We start from the raw sequence: 16882 nt of genomic DNA, 5'->3' as shown, positions 1-16882 counted from the left end.
TTAAGACAAGACAAACCAACAGACACACCAAATTCCTACAAAAAGATACACTAAATCCCATGACAGTTATCTGTCTCAACATTAATCGACTAAATGCAGCAGGTAAGAGACACGGAGTGGCAAATGGATTAAAAAAAAAAAAAAAAAGCTGAATCCAGTGTTCTGCTACCTACATGAAAAATTGCATGGCACATGACAGAAAAACAAATTTAAACATATTCACTATTCAACCCTATAGTTTCTCTTAATATAATTAACTCAAGCAAAATTAAAACACATACCCACCAAAAATGTGTTTTAATACTCACAACAGCATTATTGTAATAGCAAAATACTCAAGTTTTTAGCATAATACAAATTGGGTGCTTAGTGAAAAAGTATCCCCTGGAATCCTGCTTGCAATAAAAGGAACAAAATATTGTAGCATGGCAACATAGATGAATCTAAAATATTGTACTGGGGAAATTGTTTTTTTGGTTTTTGAGTCACACCCAGCAGCATTCAGGGGTTACTCCTGGCTCTCCTCAGAAATCATTCCTGGCAGGCTTGGGGGACCATATGGGATGCTGGGATTTGAACCACCAACCTTCTGCATGCAAGGCGATGCCTTATCTCCATGCTATCTCTCTGACCCATACTGGGGAAATTTAAGTACAAATTCTATGTCGTATGATTTAATTTATATGAAGTTCTAGAAAATGAATAGCTTTAGTAAGTGAAAGCAGGTTGTTCATCCAAGAGTTGGGGGAAGAAAAAAAGCAAGTGGAAAAGGGCATTTGGTGGGGCTGGAGAGATAGCATGGAGGTAAGGCGTTTGCCTTTCATGCAGAAGGTCATCGGTTCGAATCCCGGCGTCCCATATGGTCGTGTCGTCCTCCCCCCCCCCCCCCCCCCCGTGCCTGCCAGGAGCAATTTCTGAGACTGGAGCCAGGAATAACCCCTGAGCACTGCCGGGTGTGACCCAAAAAAAACCACACACACACAAAAAAAGGGCATTTGGTGATTTTTGAGTGAGTCAGTGACTCTTCTTTGTTCTTTTACTTCTTAATATACACAATTATATACAATAAACCATACTGTCATATACACTTGAAATTAATGGGTTTAATATTATAATTAATATCCCAACAAGCAATGAAGGAAAATTAAAACCCTGCTTGTTTTTTAAGCACAAGTTTCTGCCACCTGAAAGCATTTCTTCGTTTTTCAGAATTCTTCATTTACAGATTATTATTTATATATTTCAGCTTTTCTATGCTAATTTCTTTGAGGGCAGGGACCATTTCTAATTTTACCTTGGCTTTCCTAAAGTCTGATTTTTAAAAAGTATCTTGACATTTATTTTCTTTTTTTAAAAATAGAGGTAGTGCAGCAGTTAAGGCCCTTGCTTTGCATGCAGCTGACTCAAGTTTGACCCTCAGCATCACATATGGTTCCCTGAGCCCCATCAGAATTGATCCATGAACACTGCCAACTATGCCAATCCCCCGAAAAAGGGAGAAATACAGTAATAAATAGAATATCAGTGCATTTAATGAAGGGTTCTAGTTAGCTGGATTTCAGTCTTTTCTGATTTAAGATGCACTGCTTTGAAAGTACAATGACCATGGGGAATTGTAATCACTTAAAATGTGTTTTATTCAACAAAAGATTTTCTACCATATACCTCAGGTTCTAAATTTATATGATCCTTTAAAATGTTTCTCAGTATATAGCCAAAGATATAGCACAGGGCTTAAGATGCAGGCCTTGCCTGAGAATGACCCCAGTTTGAATCCCAGCACTGCGTGTCGCCCAAGCATGGTGCATCACTATGTGGAACCTTGAAGGTTCTTGAGGACCCCCCCCCCAAACACCACTAAGATGACCTGGGTAATATCTAGTACTGAAAGGTCCAAGAAGCACAGAGGCTCCAAGGATCATTCACAACAATTCTTACCCTAATTATGCAAAGTTTGATGGTTCAATACTAGAACTCAGCAATGTAGTGTTTCTTGGTCATAGATACCAGGTCCATCCTAGTATTACTTGGGAGTTAGTAGGACTACATCCAGCAGTGCCCTGGCATCACAGTACTATATCTGATAGCATGCAGGAGGCCACTGATGCTGGAAATCGAACTCAGAGCCTTGAGAATATTGTGCATGTTTTCCAGACTTTTGAACTATCTCCCCAGCCTCCAATAACCTTTACATAGGTTACCTTTTTTTTTTTCTTTTCTTTTCTTTTTTTTTTTTGTTTTTGTTTTTGTTTTTGTTTATGGGTCACACCTGGCATTGCTCAGGGGTTATTTCTGGCTCTGCACTCAGAAATCGCTCCTGGCAGGCTCAGGGGACCATATGGGATGCCGGAATTCGAACCACTGTCCTTCTGCATGCAAGGTAAACAACCTATCCCCATGCTATTTCTCCGGCCCCTTTAATAACCTTTCAATAACCTTTTCATATCCCATCTCTGGGGTAGCATTGCCTTGTTTGTTGCCTATAGGTAACATACATACAGGCAAATATAGGAATAGTCATGGGAACAGAAAAACTAAGATAATTTTTATTTGGCCTCTCATATATTACAGTCAGGCTGACTTATAAAAAATTAAAAAATTTAATTTGGTAAAAACTTTTTCATTTACTTCTCTCATGAATCTCATATATGCCACTCTCCTACGTTATTGAATCTGATGGAATGTCATACACATTAGGTAACAAAATTGTATGAATCATAAAATAATTGTATGAATTAACATTTATTTTTAAAATTTGGAGACTAGTTTATCTTTTTTGCCCACACCTGAGGCAATTCTTAACACCTCATGGAAAGTACATAAAGACTAGGAAAACTTTTCATTTCCTAGAAAGGAACTTTGAATCCAAAATACTTGAACCAGTAGTCATTGAAGATCACAGTTCTCTAATAAATACACAACGGAGTAAATTGAATCAAGACTATCAAGTAGGCGAAGTGATGCAAAGAAACTAAGAGACTGAGAAGCCTGGGGCTAAAGTCCTAGCTCAAGTTTCCTAATACTTATAATGGTCGAACATTGCAATAGATTCACTCTCCTTGAGCCTTGTTTATTCAGCTGTAAAAATGGGAATAAGAATACTGTTTAAAATGTTTATTTAAAAAATTCCGTAGTTACATATTTGCTTTTTTCCAATCCTTCACTTATTTTGAATTAGATTCCTGGTCCTTTCTTCCTTCCTTTTTCCCTCCCTCCTCCATCCTTCTTATTTTCTTTCCTTCATTCCTTCTTCCATCCCTCCTATTTTCCCTTTCTTTCTTGTTACATCCAGATATACTTTTAGTAATATGCTCAAGGATCACTCCTAGTGGGGCTCAGTGGACCATATGAGATGCCATGTATTGAATTCAGACTGGCCACTTGTAAGGCCTTACTCCACTGGACATCTCCTGGCCCCTCCAAGCAGGCTTTCCTTTTTATATAATTATTGCTTTCTTTCTGACCATAATAAAACATGGGATAAAAGGAAGTGGTATTTAATGATAATATGATAAAAATTAAATAAATAGTAATACTTTAGTAAAGAAATATTTTATTATATAATGCACATAAAACTATTTATTATTATATAGTAATAGATTATAATCAGCACTTCCTTTTCTTCAGTAATGCCCTGTACTGTAGAAATCAGCAAACCTCCTATATTGGTGCCAGATATTTAATACCATTCTAGGTCAGAATATCTCTATTACCATGACTCAGCTCTGCCTTTGTAGCAAGACCATGTATGTAATGGTATGTTCATGTTCCAGTAAACCTTTATTTACCAAAGCAGATTGTGACTAAATTTTACCCATGGATTACAGGTTACAGTTACCCTTCCCTATGGTAACAAAACAGGTTGGATCTGAACACAGAGAGATACAGAACCCAGGAAGTAATCTATCTCAAACATGAACTGGCTTAGTATTGGTAGCAAACAAAATAATATAATTTCTTTGTGAATTTCTTCTTAAGTAAAGTCATGTGATCATTGAGATCTGTTTTCTACCTTACCTTTGGCGTGGAAGGTCACCTTTTTCCAAAGGACAATAACCTATGGATAAAATCAAACCAGTGTCTTGACTTAATTTTTAATTTCTATTCCCCTCCCCCACTTTTTGTAGTACTTGTGCACATTTGGTTGCGGTGGGCCAAAGATAACAAACCACCATCTTAGATCACGATTTTTCAAACTTTTTCTACTGATCATCCCTTTTTCCACTTAGGAAATGCAGTAACAGTGAATGCTGCCAAAATGCCTCAGATTCATTATATAGTTGATTTTGAATTATCTTTTGGTCTTTGACCATTCAGAAACTGTTTACTGTTGCCAAACTTTGGTAACCCCCACCCATATCCAGTAACATGACCCATTATGGGATCATAACTCATAGTCTTAAAATATATGAATTTTTTTGGTCAATTTGAAACTTTATTTAAACACTTTGATTTTAAAAAGTTTCTCATGATAGTCATTTCAGATATTTGGTATTTCAACACCAATCTCACCACCAGTGTGACCTTCCCTCTAAGTTATCCTTCCACCTCCAACTAAACCCCTTAATAGGCACAAAATAATTTATATTGCTTATTATAACATGTATCTCATAATGGTGTTACTAAAGTCATTGAGGATTTTCTGAGCTATTAGGTGCTTGTTGAGCCTTTTGTATTAGTGTTTATCTTCGTTGAGTTAACTAGTCTTCTACTCAATTTTCCCATCTAATTTTCTGTGTTTCTACTGGACTCCAGTACAACTTCGGAGATATTGTGTGACCTCATATGTGGTTGTGGTTCAGTAGCTGTGTCACTAGGATTCAGCAGCATGGTGTTTTAGGCCTACCAGGTTTTGATAGTGGGCTTATCAAAATTGCTGGTTGGGTCTGGTCATTTAAATGCAAGTAGAAGCAGGGATGGGTGGGTGACGCACAGAGCATTTCAACAGGACAGGGACTTCAGTCACCCCCTTCCAAGAAAGCTCCCATGATCTGGGCCCAGACACCTGGACTACTAGGTTCAGCTTGACTGTGATTTCTCTCCTAAAAGCCTATGAATGTTTTTGTGTCTTGTGGGTAGAGACCAAGATTGGAAACACTAGGTTGTATGGAAGCTCTGTTTTTATTCTTTTGAGAAAGCTCTGTACTGTTTTCCATAGAAGCTAAACCAGACAACATTCCCAACTGTGGTTAGTTCCATTTTTGCCATATCCCTCTCAACACAACTTCTCATCTTTTTGATATATTCCATTATCACTAGTGTGAGATTATACCTCAAATGCTTTGTTTACTGCACCTAGTACAGTAATTAGGATATTAAATCAACTCAAATGTCCAGTGGACATCCATAATAAGTGGATAATGAAGGTGAGGTAGCTATCTATAATGGAATATAATGCTGCCATAGGGAATGATGATGCCATGTAAATTAGCTGTAACTGGAGGATATCATGTTAAATAAAATAGGTAAGAAGGACAGATATTGGATATTTTTACTCATCTATAACATATAGAATAATATGACAGAGGAGTATGAGGCATCAAAGGTAGACAGACTCTTATTTTTCCTAAATCACAGAAATAAAAAGACCAGAGAAGGAGAGATGGAGAGGTGTGGTGCAGAGGGAGGAGTGAGAAGAGGCTGTTTGGAAGTAACATAGGAAGCAGGGACCTTGGAAACATGGATGGTACAGAGTCATTGTATCTCTATGTATCTGAGCTACTACAGCCAACATGACTGTAAACATGGGAACCATGCTATAAAATTAAACTTGCAAATGTGCCTGTTAAGGAGGCAAGCTAGGGTGGTACGGGGTCATTTGGGGGGACTTTGCTAGAGGGACTCTGACTTTGGTGGTGGAATTGAGTTGAAATATTGTATGCCTGAAATTCTGTTGTCGACAGCTTTGTAAATCATAATGCCTAATGAAAATAATTTTAATTAAAAATTAGGGAAAAAATAAAAGAAGCAGGAATAGCTAAGACCTAGATGATACTCTGGCATATAGACAACACCACAGATTAAACTCTAGGCCTGTTGGAGGATGGCCAAGTTTTATGACTGAGAAATTTTTTCACACATTCCAAGTCTTGACTATATCATATTAATATACTTAATATCCGAATTGGGTTTTAAATTGCAAATAAGTTGCTTCTTCCCTTTCAGAATTTTGAGATCTAAAAAGTTTTAACCCTTAACTTTCTGTAAAAACAAACTCAGCTGTTTTCTCAGTAACTTTTAGTGATAGAAATTTTATGCACATTTCTTGTGTATGTGGAAACATTGAGTTTTAAGGTTTTATAAAACTTAATTATATTTTATAATGTTTTAGTGTAGCTTAAGTAATAGTGATTTTAAAAAAATCTTTAAACATTTACTCAATAGCACTTACAGGGTATTGTTTATGGCATCTATTAGTTTATACTGTATTATCAATCTCTAATTTAAAGATCAGGAAACTAAAATTAAGAAAAGGAGAGATAGCATAGCGATAGGTCATTTGCCTTGCATGCAGCCCACCCAAAATGGATGGTGGTTCGGATCCCAGTATCACGTATGATTCCCCCCCCCCCCCCCGCCCCAAGCCTGCCAGGAGCAACTTCTGAGCACCACCGGGTGTGACCCAAAAACTAAAAACCAAATTGGATCACACCCGGTGGCGCTCAGGGTTTACTCCTGGCTCTGTGCTCAGAAGTCACTCCTAGCTGGTGGAGGGGACCATATGGGTTGAACCGGGGTCCATGCTGTATTGGTCAAGTGCAAGGCAAATGCCTTGCGGTTGTGCTATCACTCTGGCCCCAGAAAGGAAAATTTCTAACCTAAGAACACATAGCTGGAGTGTTTCTATAAAAAGTTAGCACACGGTCCCGGAGAGATAGCACAGCGGCGTTTGCCTTGCAAGCAGCCGATCCAGGACCAAAGGTGGTTCCCGGTGTCCCATATGGTTCCCCACCCCCACCCCCACCCCCCCCACCCCCCCACCCCCACCCCCGTGCCTGCCAGGAGCTATTTCTGAGTAACCCCTGAGCAATGCCGGGTGTGGCCCAAAAACAAAAAAAACAAAAAAAAAGTTAGCACACTTAGTGGAGGCCTTTTTGGCAGACGGATCCACTTGAGTGGTCTCATCATTCTATTACGGACCAATGGTTTAAATGGGAGTTGTTGAGAACACTGTCGGCCTCAACGAAAAGTGAGTAGAGGGGTGGGAGAGATAGCACAGCGGAAAGGCTTTTTTGCCTTGCACGCAGTCAACCCGCGACAGACCCGGGTTCGATTTCCAGCATCCCAGATGATCCCCTTAGCCTGCCAAGAGCAACTTCTGAGCGCAGAGCCAGGAGTGACCCCAGTGCGCTGCCAGGTGTGGCACAAAAACAAAAACAAGGGGAAAAAAAGTGAGGAGAAAGAAATTGAATGGAGGAGGAGAAAGACATCTGAAATAACGGGGTACAAGGACCAAGGATACTCAGGTGCATTGATGGTGTTAAGAAAGCCAAAGTCAACAACAATGAAATCATGAGACCCAGACTTTAAAAACAAAATTAAAAAGGTACCTGTTATAATGGCAGGCTGGGGGAGGGGGAAGGGGGCATAGGATAGACTCTGGGGACATTGCTGGAAGAGGCTGACACTGATGATATTGGAGCTGAAACACTGTATGTCTAAAACTCAACCATGAAAATTTTTGCTTTAACAAAATGCTTAAAATAGGCATATGCCTTTCATGCAAAAGGATGGTGGTTCGAATCCCGGCATCCCATATGGTCCCCCGAGCCCGCCAGGAGTGATTTCTGAGTGTGGAGCCAGGAGTAATCCCTGAGCGCTGCTGGGTGTGACCCCTCCCCCCCCAAAAAAAAAGTTGGAAGTAGTTTGTCTCTGGAAAAAAATTATCAGCACACTTATTGATTTAAAATAAGGCATATTTGAGTCCAGAGAAATAGCACAACAGTTAAAGCTTTTCCCTTGCGTTTGGCCTTAGGCTTGATTCCGGGCATTCCATATGGTCCCCCAAGCATCTTCAGGAGTAAGTCTTGATGCAGAGCCAGGAATAACCCCTGAATATTGACAGGTGTAACCTAAAATCAAAAAATGATTTAATTAATTTAAAATAACACAAATTTATTAACTTACAGTTCTCTAGGTCAGATCCCTGGAATTAGTTTCAATTTTTTTGGCAGGACTGCATTTTGTCCACAAGCGTTAAAGGAGAAAATTGTTTGCTTTCCTTTTTCTAACTTTGAAAGATTGCCCCCAAATCATTCAAAATCATTCTACTGTCCTATGCCTCACTTCATGTTTTCCATCTTCACTCAGAAGGACTCTCTCATTAAGTTCCACCAAGATAATTCTGAAGACTGTCCTCAAGATCCCAATTTAATCACATCTGTATTGTTATATAAAATAAAACTTCTGCAGGTCTCAAGGATTAGGGTATAAACCTCTTTGAAGGATTATTATTCTGCCTTTTAAACCAATTTAAAGGCAGTTTTGTTTCACAGCCACACGTAGCTATGCTTAGGGTTTATTCCTAGCCCTGTGCTTCTCTTGTTGGCTGCTGGCAAAGCAAGTATCTTATCCAGTGTACTGTCTCTTCACCACCTCCACTGCCATCCAAGATTGAAAGATCTCATTTTATCATCTCAGCACCGCATAGAAAGTAGTACTGGTTACTGTCAGTTACTGTCAATCATCCATTAAACTAATCTTTATCCTAAAAGCAGAAGGTTTTGTGACTTTACTAGGGTTTTATAACTACTAGTTAGCCTAGCAGGGGTCCTCAAACTTTTTAAACAGGGGGCCAGTTCACTGTTCCTCAGACCATTGGAGGGTCTGACTATAGTAAAAACAAAACTTATGAACGAATTCTTATGCACACTGCATACATCTTATTTTGCAATGAAGAAACAAAACAGATACAAATACAATATGTGGCCTGCGGGCCATAGTTTGAGGACCACTGGCCTAAGGGGTCATCTTTTAAGTCACAACTTAGAAAGTTTTCAACTAGATCACATTTCTGTAACATTGTTATCAACATTAAGCATTTGATGTTAATAGAGGTAAATTGCTTTCTTGTCTCCAGATCATCAAACTTGAATTTAACCCAAATTAGATTTCATTCAATGCTCTTGCCATCTGTTAGCTGGTTTGATAGTTTCTGGTTTAAAAAAAAAAAAAAGAGCCATCTTTTTCCTGAAGGATAAAGAAATAAGGTTAAAATAATACACAATTTGGGGGTCCAGAGTGATAGATGGTACAGCATTCCATATTGGTCCCTAAGTCCACTAGGAATGATTGCTGAGGTGCAGACCCAGGAATAACCCTTGAGCATCACTCCGTCTGACCCAAAATAGAAAAAAATGCAGTTTTACTTTTATTAGGTACTTTGAAAAATCTTTGTTAGTGTTCAGAGCTAATTTTGAAAATATATTTAAGTTTTACTATATCTCATGTTATAAATTTTAAATTTTACATTAAAAAGATAGCTCAGTGTACTGGATTGCAAGCTGTCCAGACTGGGTTCAAGAACACATTTATCTGAATAGATTTTTTTTAGATCTGATTTTATTTTTTTTTAGAACTTTTTCAATATAATTTTCTTTTTTTCTATAATCCTAGTAAGTAATTGAATCTATACTGTAAATTCACATGCAAGACCTAACACTTAACTTTCTCTTATTTTTTAATAATATATTTATTTAAGCATCATGATTACAAACATGTTTGTTCCTCTTGGAAATAACAAAGATTGAGTCTGCCAGAAAATAGTGTAAGGCAGCCCAAAGTCAGTACTAATCCACGCAGGGCCACAGTGGAGAGGGCGTTTGCCTTTCACGCAGGCGATCTGGGTTTGATCCCCAGCATCTCATATGGTTCCCTCAACAGTGACTGGAGTGATTTCTGGGGGCAGATTCAGAAGTAACCCTGAGCACTGCTGGATATGGCTCAAATACAAACAGCAAATAAACAAACAAAAAAGAATGGAGCCCCAAGGTGAGAGATATGGAACCGGAAGTTAAAGCATTTGCCTTGTAAGCATTCAGCCCCGGTTTGATTTTGGATATTACACAGGGTCTCCCAATTACTGCCAAAAAACAAACAACAACAACAACAACAACAAAACCTTTACCTTATTTTATTTTAAATTAGTAGCAGTAGAAAGGAGATTGTACTTCAAAAATGAATAACATTCATCAGTATTCAGAGATTACTCCTGGCTCTGCGCTCAGGGATTATTCCATATGCTGCTCTGGGAATATGGAATATGGAATACAGGAATTGAACCCAGGTTAGTTGCATGCAAGGCAAACTTCTTACCTGCTGTGCTGTTACTCTGGACCAACAAAATAAACTTTTACCCAACCCTTTGCTTTATGACTGCTATACAAAATAGTAATATAACTGATAAGATCATGAGTTTTTAGGTCATTGCTTTGAATTTTTTTATCAATAGGTTAGTTTTCCACAGCTATATTTCTCTCTTATCAAAACCATTTTTTCACACATTAGACATTAACTCATCATTTTTGTTTTATTTACTATCATTCTATACAGCAGCTGGATTTTTTAAGTCATCTTCTAGCTTTCTCCTTTGGCCAGTGAGGACATTGTGTGGTTTCTCTATACTACATGTTCTAGAATTTGTAGACATTTAGTTCAGGATTTCCAAAAGGGGGCTGAAATGATTCAATAATCCCAGGCATAATTTAAACCTATTTGTTTTTCTAAATTTTCAGGGACCACTGAGTAAAATTGTTTTCCTGAAAAAGCCAAGTAAGTTAGGGAACCTCTGATAGTTAATATAAGTGAGTGTACTAAGCAGAGTTGAGGGGGAGATGATCATGATAATTAGGAAAAATTATCTTCACTCCAAGAAAAAGCTATTAGTGTAACCCATGTAAGTACAGACTAATAGTACTGAGACTGATATTATTTCCCCAGAGTTACTGGTTGCTCAGGCTAGGAGAGTAGCCAAATACAGAGTGAACTGGGATATGCTGAAATTAGAAACAAGAAGTATTTGAGCACAGCATAGAGCTTATGGTGATTGTCAAGTAATACAGAAACAGCATGCTTTAATAAAATTCGGTGAGACTTTGAAGTTAGGATGGACTGGATTCTTATCTTGCTACTTTTAAACTATATGGCATCAGGCTAGGACCTTAATCCCTTCAACCTACTTCCTCATTTATTAGTGAAGTTATTCAATGACTTAGAGATATGGCGTACATACATGTGTAGTACTCATAGTCCTAGCATGGTTATCCAGTACCTAGTATGGATAATAAAAGCTTATAGTTGGTTGGCACAGTTTGCTTAAAGGATTTACTTGCAACTGTGCTTAAAAGTCTCAGGGAAGGGCCAGAGAGATAGCATGGAGGTAGGGCATTTGCCTTACATCCAGAAGGACGGTGGTTCAAATCCCGGCATCCCATATGGTCCCCTGTGCCTGTTGGGGGTGATTTCTGAGCACAAAGCCAGGAGTAACCCCTGAGTGCTGCCAGGCGTGATCCAAAAAAATAAAAAATTAGGGCCCGGAGAGATAGCACAGTGGTGCTTGCCTTGCAAGCAGCCGATCCAGAACCTAAGGTGGTTGGTTCTAATCCCGGTGTCCCATATGGTCCCCCGTGCCTGCCAGGAGCTATTTCTGAGCAGACAGCCAGGAGTAACCCCTGAGTGCCGCCGGGTGTGACCCAAAAACCAAAAAAATAAAATAAAATAAAATAAAATAAAAATAAAAATAAATTAGAAAAAGCCTCAGGGAAAGCACATCAGTACTGTGTCTCTTATTTCCATATTACCTATCTTGGTCCCAGGTCTGCATTGAGATTAGAGTGGAAAAGGGGGAGAAGAAGAGGCACTGTTAAAGCCCTTAAAGAAAAATTGGAAAATGTCCTTTGGTAGAAGTCTTCTGTCATCTCTGAATATTCATTCCTCTAGCTTCCCTTCCACTACCTGACTCCATATTACATATAGTCACTGCTGTTGAAGGAAGGACTCTCCTCTATTGAGTCAGCCAAACAAACCCTTAACTAAAGAAAAAAATGCATGCTCCTTCTGAAAATAAGTATATTACTGCGTACTAATTTAGCTGTGGATATTTTCTGCACTTTTAGTTAACCATTAAGTCTTTTATAAAATATGAGATATATGTACTTGGTTTTATGTGTATGTTTGTGTATGTGATTTAATTGGTAGACTTTAGATTTTTTTAGAAAAATTTTTTTTGTTTTACAGCAAAATCAACCTGAAGGAATGACGAGTTCCTATAGACTTCGCTCCATACACATATTCACAATAACCCCTGCCTTCAACATCCCACACTAATATGGTAAATATATATATACTTAATTTATGTGACTATATATGTATATATATGTATGCATACATACACACATATATATATGCCTGAATGTGACCAGCTTCTAGAATTTGGAATTTATTAAAGCAGCCTTTCAGTCTTATCCAGTAGTGGCATTTAAGAAATAATTGGCATATGGAGATTTTTTTTGAACTTCCTCCCAAACTCAGCCAAATCTCCTATAGGAAAAGCTAAATAGAAAGGCAGGTGACACAAGTAACCATAGTTTCCCATTTGACACTGGCACACTACTGCTTAGAAGCTGGGACAGTGCTTATCTTAAAAGGGAATTTAATGTGAGATGATAAATAAGCATATTGTGAAGCAATAGAAGCCAGTGTTATGAAGAGAAGTGGCTTTTCATAAGTGCAAAAGGAGTCTGACCACACCTTAGAATAGCAACTGAAATTTATGCCAGGATCGTGGAAGACCCGGCACTTAATTTCATGGATGCTCCTATAGTTCATGTCACTGATGCTGATGTCCCTAGGCCTTATTTAAAGAATTTAGAAGACAAATCTGTACCTCGTTTTCTTTTAGTTAACATTTTAAAAGTCCTTTTGTATATTTCACAGCATAATTTTTAAAATACCATTTGCAAATATTTTCTCCCAATATGTGGCTTATCTTTTCAATTATTGACATTAAATTTGGGACGATGGCCATTGGTGTTCAAGGGTCATACCCAGGTCTGTGCTCAAGGACAATTCTTGGCTGTTTTGGTCAAGGTCACATCTGATGCTGCACAGGGGACCATGTATGGCAACAGGACTTGTGCCACTGTTGCAGTTACAGTCACATGAATGACAAGTATCTTAATATCTATGTTCTCTCTTCAGCCCAGCATTACATTTTACAGAGCATAAGTTTTTCATTTTAATCAAGGCCAACTTATCAACTCATTCAGTAATTTAATGCCTTTTGTATAGCTTTTAAAATGTTACTGCTAAACCCAAACTAATCTGGATTTTGTTTATATTCTAGAAATTTTATAGTATTTCATTTTACATTTAGAATCAAATCCATTGAGCCAATTTTTGTGAAAAATGTAAAATCTGTTTTTTTCTTTATATTTTTCTTTCTTCCTTCTTTTCTTCTTCCTTCATTCTGTACCTATCAGTGGAAATGATTTACCATCATTGATTGCTTTTGCTCTGATATCAAATTTCAGTTGACTATTTCAACCTATTTTTTTGCTCAGCATTCCATTCTACTTCATCAGTCTTTCACCATACTGTAATCATCATACTATAAAGTCTTGATTTTTGTCATCTTGTAGTTAGTTTTAAACCTAACAGTTTCAATATTTGATTTTTCTCCTCTTTCAAAATTATATTGGTTCTTTTGAGTTGTGTTCTTGCATTTAATTTCATAGACTGTGTAAGGAGGTTCTTTTGGTTTGGAGTCCATCCAGCAGTACTCAGGGGTTACTCACAGTTCTAGAATTATCCAGCAGGGTTCCGAGTATCATATGGGATGACGGAAATCAAACCCTGATCTGTTACACACAAGGAAGGTGCCTTCCCCACTCTACTATTCATCCGCCCCCGGCAATGTTATTACATGGCACACACACACAAAATAAAACTTCATTATGGCATTCTATTTTAGTATATTCCAGAATTGTAAATAGCTCCATCACATATTATTAAAATTTGATCAGCCTCATATTTTGTATATATTATAAAAATCTTGCAACTTGGTAGTCTATAGCTCCTGACCTACTGCTTCAGAATTTGTATTTTTATAAATTTCCCAATACTTTGTAATCACATTAAAATTTAAGAATTTCTACTCCAGGGCCAGAGCGATAGCACAGTGGTAGCGCTTTTGCCTTGTATGCGGCTAACCCAGGACAGACCTCAGTTCAATCCCCAGCATCACAATTTAAAAGTCTCTCATAACTTGAATACTACATTCGAGAGCTCGAAGATTTTGGTTTCTTTGTGCATTTGCTATCTGCTATATTTTTGTGCATTTTTAATCTGCTATTTTTAGACCCACTGTTCAGAAAATTAGAAGATAAAAAGCAGATAGCAATATAGTCAACAAAAGGGTTCATAAGCACGAAATGACCTTTAATGAAAGATTCTTTGATCCTTGAAAGATCTTTCCATTGGATCATACATGCTTCACCTCTTTTTACACTGAGATGGTTAAACTTTTCGGTGGTTGTTGCATTTGTTTTTGTTTGATTGATTGATTTTTATATTTGCCCTACTAAACATCTCTGGAAAGTCATGACCATATAGAATATTTTGCACTAACTCATCTTTGTAGTGGGAAAAAAACTAAGTAGGCCAGAGAGATTGCTCAGTGGGCTCTTGGAGTATATGCTTTGTATACTGGAATGAAGATTTGAGCCCTAGTCTTCTCCAAAAGGCTGCCAGGTGTGGCCCCTAAACAAACAAAAACATGGAATCATGCTAGCACAAATGTCATTAATTATACAAAGCAGAGGATTTGTATCAAACAGACCTCAGTTCTACATTAACTTCATATGCCTAATTTTTTTAATATAGCTTACCATGTAGCCAGAGGCATAAGTGACTGATTCAAAATTTTATCGTAAAGACAGAACCACAAGTGGAAGCCTCAATGCTAACTGTACTAGATGGTTATGTACAGACTGTACTTGCTTCCTTTATATATCTGACTCATCTGCTTATTATCGAAGATAATTTTATTATAGATTTTTCTTGTCAGATGCTTTTTTGGTTAGAGGTACCCATGAAATAAGAGTAAGGTGTGCTATGTCCCTTTTATGGTTTTTTTTTTTTTTCACATCATTCATGTTCATTCTCTGTTACTATATTTTCAATGAATCATGTTTTCTGTCTTTTGACCTAGATTTGTGGGATAACGACCAATTACGCTCTTCATAATATAAAAAAAGTATATTTTTCAGAGTAGCCTTGAAAGTTACACAGTGAACTTAGGCTGTATACCTCATTGCTTTCTCTCGAATCAGGTTCTAATTTTTCTAACATAATTCCTTTAGTTTTGACTGGTTTCTTAGTTTGGGGTCCTTCACAGTGATGCTGGGAGCTGCACCCAGCTGTGCTCTGGAAGTCATGTAGTGCCAGGTATCAAACCTGGGCCCTGTGCATACCAGGCATGAATTTCAGCCTTTAATCATCACCTGTCTCCTCAACATAGTTCTTTTTAACAGCTGAAATTGCTGGGCCTAAGCGATAGCACAGTGGCAGGGCATTTTCCTTGCACACAGCTGACACAAGATGGACCAGGATCTGACTCCCGGCATCCCATATGGTCCCCTGAGCCTTCCAGGAGCAAATTCTGAGTGAAGAGACAGGAGTAACCCCTGAGCGTGCCAGGTGTGGCCGAAACACCAAAAGCAAACGAACAAACAAACAAAAAACAACAACAAAAAAAAACAGTTAAAATTGCCATTGTGACTGCTTTTGGTATCCTATCTTCTAGTAGGGAAGCCCTTTGACTTGCATGTGGCTGACCCATGTTTTATCCCTAGCATCCCATATGAAACCATATGGTCCCATATGGTCCCCATGCCTGTCAGGAGCAATTTCTGAGCACAAAGCCATGAGTGAGCCCTGAGCATCATCAAGTGTCCCCTCTCAAAATAATTATAATAAAATAACTATAAAGTAATAGAAACTTCCCAAGAATTATTCAACTAAAATAATTTTTTCAATTAGTAAGCCATTGCATAAAAGTATATTGAAAATGTGTAAAAAAAATAAAATATTTATTTTGAATGCTTAACTATGTCCAAAGTAAGTCAATTCTGGTTGAATAATTTACTAATTCCACCTTTCCAGTTTAGACAGGAGCTCAAGCAAAGAAATAAAATTTAAATGGCTTTTTTGTTTTGTTTTGGTTTTGGTTTTTGGGCCACACCTGGCAGTGCTCAGGGATTAATCCTGGCTCTGTGCTCAGAAATTGCTCCTGGCAGGCACAACGGACCATAAGGGATGCCAGGATTCGAAACAATGTTGGTCCTGGGTCGGCTTCTTGCAAGGCAGATGCCCTACCACTGTGCTATCTCTCCGGCCCCAACAAGAAATTTTTTAACTACAAATTAGTGTCTACTGTTGGTTTACCCTTTTCTAAGAATTCTGTTGAGTAATATTCTGGTTTTAAGCAATAACCATTGTCATAAATTATATGCACAGGTTTATGAAGATTATTTTGGAAAGCAGTGTTTATTGCTTTAAATTTTAAAGGTATGTCCCCAAGTCACATTTTCTATGATAACCTCTACAATAAAGGATCACCATATTGAGACTTATTTTCAGATAGATTTCCCTTTAACTTACTTATGGGCAGTTTAAGGGAGTTCAGGGGCCATACCCAGAAGACCTCAGGGCTTATTCCAGATTCAGTGCTCAGGGATAATTCCTGTCAAGACTCAGCAGACATGTTAATAGAATCAAGGTTAGTCACCCACAAGATAAGTGCTGTGCTGCCTGTATTACCTCCTTTTGGCCAGGTGGTACAAAGGATCAAACCTGTGACTCCCACATGTAAGCATGTGCTCAA

At 38.0% G+C, this 16882-nt stretch overlaps 1 protein-coding gene across 1 annotated transcript in view; it reads left to right on the top strand.

The window, feature by feature from the left end:
• The first annotated feature begins 12249 nt into the window (after positions 1-12249).
• The window catches only part of PEAK1 (pseudopodium enriched atypical kinase 1), a 101232-nt gene continuing 96599 nt past the window's right edge, over positions 12250-16882 (top strand). Inside the window, exon 1 of the mRNA XM_049777577.1 lies at positions 12250-12328. The gene's annotated coding sequence lies outside the window, so the exon portion shown is untranslated. The remainder of the gene's footprint in view (positions 12329-16882) is intronic.

Source organism: Suncus etruscus, chromosome 1, assembly GCF_024139225.1.
Source record: "Suncus etruscus isolate mSunEtr1 chromosome 1, mSunEtr1.pri.cur, whole genome shotgun sequence".
Lineage (NCBI taxonomy): Eukaryota > Metazoa > Chordata > Mammalia > Eulipotyphla > Soricidae > Suncus > Suncus etruscus.
The sequence above is the reverse complement of the archived record's forward strand: the minus strand, read 5'-3'. Positions and strand labels throughout refer to the sequence as shown.